Source organism: Pinus tabuliformis, chromosome 1_2, assembly GCF_031772625.1.
Source record: "Pinus tabuliformis cultivar Carrire ecotype Pingquan chromosome 1_2, CPIR1, whole genome shotgun sequence".
NCBI classification, from domain to species: Eukaryota; Viridiplantae; Streptophyta; class Pinopsida; order Pinales; family Pinaceae; genus Pinus; species Pinus tabuliformis.
Window position 1 is genome coordinate 487,431,879 of NC_142298.1, and position 6,567 is coordinate 487,438,445.

Below are 6,567 nucleotides of genomic sequence, written 5' to 3' on the forward strand. Positions count from 1 at the left end.
TGGAAACTTTGTCGATTCTTGTTCAAGGCTTCTAACCAGTTGCTCTTCTTTGATATCTTGGAGATGCCCTATGTCTTTAGATCAATTACACATGCATTTCATGATTATGGCACTAACAGTTGATTGTATTTTTGAAAACAGAGTGATGCTGGCTGCGGAAATCGTTTCTGGCTGCGGAAACTGAGACAACACCCCCTTGTCTGCACAAAGATAGTTAGAAAAGAACTAACTGAATGAAAATAATCCTGAAGGGGACATTTTATTGATGGAGTGAAATGGAATGAGTGAAATGAAGTGAAAATGAAGTGGAATGAAGTGAAATGGAGATGAAAATGAGATGGAGGTGAAGTGAAATGACAAGTGAGATGAAGTGAAGATGGAAAGAGAAGGAGAGGAGATTTTTTTTTGGAAAATATATCTATATTTTCATTTATGTTTGCCATAACGATCATGTTTTTCAACTACACAAAAGGTTAATTAGCAGCTCTAGGCAATGATGACGAAATATGCTTTACCAGACTGTGGGATGCTTTGATATGGTATTGGCAGAGTTAAATCTGGGTTATAACTAGTTATACTTGAAAATATGACTGGCATTCTGATGTTTATGAATTTTTGTAAACTTCTATTTTTCTCTATATTTGACAGGCCATGCGATAATGTTTTCTAATTATTCGAAAGGTAAACTAGCAGTTCTGGTCATCCTTGCCCCTTGCATATATAATGTTTTTCTTTTGCAACGAGATATACAGGCAATACTTGTACAGATAGTTTCATTTCTATGACATATTGTTATAAATTTCTATGCAAAGCTTTACATGAAGGTTTCCAGATTTTTGTTACAGACAAATGTGCATGTGATATAGGTGAAGGTCTTTAAATAGTTGGTCTCTTTAAATGGGCATTTTCTGATCCAAGGTTGACATTTTTTAAGTTGCCCATTAGCTGTAATCTTGCGAATACAGAATAAAAATACTACACTGGTTTAGTTTTGGAGTATATTTTTTCTGTAAATTTAACGGATATTCTGCAACCTAAGTTGGTAACACCTGCAATTATGTGATTCTTCTAGAATGTCGGCATGCATATTTGGTTTATGAAAAGGACTTTTGGCGCAATATTTTACAATTTTCCTTTTTTAAATACGCTTAATATTATTTTGATAATACGCTTATTATTATCTCTCTTCAGCGCGCATACGCTTCTCCAATATATGGAAATAATACACTGCAATATAGTTGGCTACAATACTTTAGAATGACCCCTTTAACTTCTCTGATATTTGGAAATAAGTAGAGCTGGCTATAATACTTTAGAATGACCCCTTTAACTTCTCCGATATATGGAAATAAATAGAGCTGGCTACAATACTTTAGAACAATGTTGATAATATCGGTGAAATATCGGCGAATGACCCCTTTAACTTCTCTGATATTTGGAAATAAATAGAGCTGGCAACAATACTTTAGAATAACCCCTTTAACTTCTCTGCTATATGGAAATAAATAGAGCTGGCTACAATACTTTAGAACAATGTTGATAATATCGTTGAAATATCGGCGATATTCATAAATATCGCGATATTTTCGGCGAGCCGAAATATCACCGAGAAAATATTGCGATATTTTCTGCTCCCGAAAATATCGCAATATTTCTGAAATATCACAGATATTTCGGCAAAATATCGCGTGACGATCCAAAATATCGTCCAGCGATAGTAAAAAATTTCCGCGCGGGATATAAAAGTCCGATTTTGGTTTTTTTTCAATCATTTTCATTTTTTATTGCTGGAGAAGGAAGGGGAGAGCTATGTGCTCGCTGCCAAGGAGGGTTTGAGCGTTCCATAGCTATTATCGCCACCAACAACGAAGATTTCATTGATCTAAGTTTCAAGAACAGTGAGACAATTTCATTTCTTCCATTAACAGGTATGTTCAAATAAATCCCTATTTTAATGAATTTTTTGTTAGTTTTAGGATTGTTCTTGCTTGCCTATTTGCCTACAATCATTTTGCTTGATTTTTTTTGTCCATTTGAAAAGATTTTCATGCCCATGAGCAAATGCAAGGGTTTTAAGTTTTCAAGTTTTCTCCATATTTGGAGAGCAAACTCCATTTTTTTTAGTTCATAGCTGCAGAGGCTATTTATTAATTTTATTATATATTAGGGGTTCATCTCTATAAAATTTCTTCACCTTAGAAATTAGTTTCTTATTGTGCAATGTGAAGTTGTGAACAGTGAAGTAGGTTTACTGTTTGATCTATGTATGAATTTATGAATTTTCAATTTTCAATTCACATTGCAAAATTGCAAATTTGCAAATAATGTAGCAAAAACATTGTTTTTTAAAATGATGTGGTTATTAGTATTACTTATTAAGTTACTAATTCCAATTTTTTTGGTGCCCTAGGTTTGAGTTAGCCCACTACAAAATACAAATATGCCAAAACCCTTGCACCCATTTTGGGAGTATGGGAACCCTGATGGTGGGACAAATCGTGCATATCTTACATGCAAATTATGTGGGACCAGGATGACAGGTGGGGTTACACGACTGAAATAACATCTTGCTAGACTCAGTGGACATGATGTTGGGGTTTGTACAGTTTCTAGTCCGGAGCTTATACAAAAAGCTCTTGAGGCAATTGATGAAAAGGACAGAGAGAAGGAAGAGGCAGAAAAAAACAAAGTTGAACGTGCAGGTAGATCTTTCGGGATATCTTCTCCTGATTTTGATGTTGAGGGTAGTGGCCCTAGTGGGAGGGGCTTCACAGCTGGCACACCATCACCTACTACTGCTAGTGCGACTGCGAGGTCATCATTTTTTGTTCCACAAACAGGGCTTGGAGTACAACCTGGCATAAAATCGCTTGTTAAAAAGAAGGAGAAGCAAGAAGCAGATCGAGTCATGGGGAGGTGTATTTTCTGGAGCGACTTACCTCTCAGCATCACCAAAACCAATCAATTTTGGCAACCAATGTGTGATGCTATTGCTGTTGTGCGCTCAGGGTACAAAAGTTCCACATATGAGGAGTTACGGGGGCCAATTCTTCAAGAAAAAAAGCAGGACATCAACTCTATATTGGCGGAGTTGAAAAAGACATGGGAAGTGACTGGATGCACAATGATGTCTGATGGTTGGACAGATAGGAAGGTTAGGACCCCTTCTAAATTTCTTGATACATTGTCCTAAAGGTACCATGTTTATTAAATCGTTGGATGCATCAGAACATATCAAAGATGCAACAACGATATGTGAGTTGTTAGATGGGTTCATTCGGGAGATTGGTGTGCAGAATGTGGTGCAAGTCATAACAGACAATGCAGCTAATTATGTGTCTGCCGGCAAAATGCTTATGGAGAGGCATCCCACATTGTTCTGGACTCCATGTGCAGCACATTGTCTCGATTTGTTGCTTGAGGATATGGGGAAACTCTCCTTCATCAAGGAGGCGGTTGATATGGCTAGGAGCATCCACAAGTTTATTTATAACCATGCTTTTGTTCTTAGCCTCATGAGGAGGTTCACTAGAAACAAGGAGTTCCACGTCCTGCCATCACACGTTTTGCCACAAACTTTATTACTCTTAAGTGTTTGCTTCAATGTGAGTTCGAGTTGAAGCAAATGTTTGTGTTTGATGATTGGCGTAATTGTAGATACAACAGGAGACATGACGGGAATGCCATTGCAAAAATGGTGTACTCTGAGACATTTTGGCATGGAGTAGAAGAAGCATGTGCATAGTAAAGGTTCTTAGATTGGTGGATGGAGAGAAGCCTGCAATGGCTTATTTGTATGAGGGCATGGATAGGGCCAAGGAGGCCATTCGTTCCTATTATGCAGACAAGGGTTCTGTTGGCCTTGATAGGCAAATGATGTTATGGGATGTTATTGATAGTCGGTGGACAGGGATGCTTCATCGACCCATTCATGTAGTAGCACTCTTCCTCAACCCCGCATTTTCATATAAATGCAACTTTGATTTTGATGGCGAGGTGATGGAAGGGCTCCATTCTTGTATTTAGAGGATGGTACCTGATTCTGAGTTTCGTAGCAAAATCAATCGCGAGATACAGTCTTATCGGAATTGTGTTGGCCTATTTGGCTTTGGTGATGCTATTAGGGAAAGGACCCTCTTCATGCCACGTAAGTGACAAATCATCACTCATTAGAAATTAGAATTTTCAATTTAGAATTTCCTTACTTATAATTCTATTTTTTTTTAAATTCAATTATGTAACTTTTATTTGAAAGTTTAATTATGTTTTAAGTTTTTGAATTTTATTTCATTATTTTGTTGTAGATATTTGGTGGCGAAGCTATGGTGCAAGGGCACCAAATTTGCAGAAATTGGCCATATGAATTTTGAGTCGAACATGTAGCTCTTCAGGGTGTGAGCGCAATTGGAGTGTATTTGAGAAAATACACGCCAAAAAGCGCAACAGGTATAACTTTGAGCTCAAGCCTTCTGTTGAGCAATTACACTTATTGTAATTTTTAATTTTTAATTTATGACCTTTGAGTGTCAAGAGTCAAGACTCATTACTTTTTTTGACACTCTTACAGGTTGGAGTTCGCACACCTCAACGATTTGTTGTATGTGCATTACAACATCCGACTTCGAGTGAGGCAAATAAAATCACCAATGGATCCAGATGCCATTTCCTTAGACAATATTGATGTATTGTTTCCGTGGAGGGTGGACTCTGAGGAGCCCATCTTGGAGGAGTCACCTTCATGGTTAGAGCCAGTGGCAGATGATCCATTAGAGCAAGGGCAGCAAGAGGAGGACTCGGAGTCGGAGGAGCAGCAGCACTCAGAGAAGGAGGAGGAGGAGGAGGATACTGCGGGAGCATCAGCATCAACACCATCTGCTATAGATATAGGAGAGCATAGCCACATACCTAGCACTCAGTATTTGACATTAGGTGCAGAGGCAGGGTCAGGGCCTTCTACTACTAGGCGTAGGACTGGCAAGCAGCCCATCATGTTTTCCTGTAAAAGGGGGAGAGGGTAGTGATTTCAGATAGATAGCTGCTAGTTTTATTTGTTATACTACATATAACTCGTGATGATGAGATACTTCTATATATGTGATGTTATTTTGTATTGGTTCTCCACATTTGAGTCCTTGAATGGACAATTATCACGAATCAACAAGATTTGGTATCACCTTTGATGTATCATCTCTATTTGACATCATATATATCAATGTTTTCTTCATATTTATGTGCCAATGTGTTTATTTCATGTTGTTATTGCTTTATATGTTTAAAAATCTGAAAAAAATGAATATATTATGCATTTTTTATGTTTGTCGATATTTGCCGTTATTTTGTTGATATTTTCACCGATATTGCCGATAAGATATTGTCTGGACCCTCGCCGATATTTTCCCGATACCGATATTATCAACACTGCTTTAGAATGACCCCTTTAACTTCTCCGATATATGGAAATAAATAGTGTTGGCTACAATACTTTAGAATGACCCCTTTAATTAAGTATAGTAGTTGTAGTCGGGAGTTATTTATTTTGTCAAAGTTGCTTGTGAATTGCATGTAACTCTTAATTATGTAAAACGATACATTTGAGGGATTTGAACATCTATGGGGAGTATGAGAGATTGTTAAGCCAAGCTCCCATTGACTAGGGTTTTATAATATAAAAGAGCAGAGTATGTGGTGCTTAGGTGGGAAAGTTTGGTCTCACAGGTGATGTGCTACAACTTTGAGCAGATTCATGTATGCTAACTGAAAGTTTTAGTAGGAGACTTGGATTTTATACTATATACTATATATACTATAGTTAGCATGTACTCCAAATTTTTATATATATATTTGCAATATGAATTTACAATTATGAATGTTTAATGTTAAAATAGATTTAGCTTCCGAGATATATAACATGGATTTAGCTTCCGAGATATATACACTTATTGCAGTCTAACTTTGCGTAACAATTGATATCTGCAATTCCACCCATTGATTGTTTTTTTGATGAATTTTAAATGAAAAACGCTGATTTCTCTTCTTAAAAATGTCAAATTTATATATTGTTTAGATTATGACAATTGAAAGTGGTGTGTAAAAGATTATAAAAATATTTAAAAATTATGAACACATTTTATTTTCTAATTATCTTTGAGTTTTTGATGCCCTAAACTAATTTTGACTCGTGCCCCCTCGTTGCGAATAGAGTATCGTTAAAGATAATATGCCCCTTATAGAGTATGCCATAAACAACTGTAGTTAGTAATGTCAAAATAATGTACAGTGAACTAATAAAGTAAGAGGGTATCCTTAAATATAATATGCCATAAACAACTATAGTTAGTAATGTAAGAGAACTAATAAAGTTAGATAAACTAATAGATCAATATGATTGTTTTGGTCCATAATGGGTGAATGTCATTGGACAAATGGTTGGAGTAAGACATTTTCATTAACTTTTATGTTAGAATTTGAGGTGGTAATTTTATGGAGAGCTTTTGCCTTGGGGTGGTTGTGGGAGGAGGATGGAGTGCATTTCACAAATAAAGGTAAAGGTTTCTAGTATTAGATTTA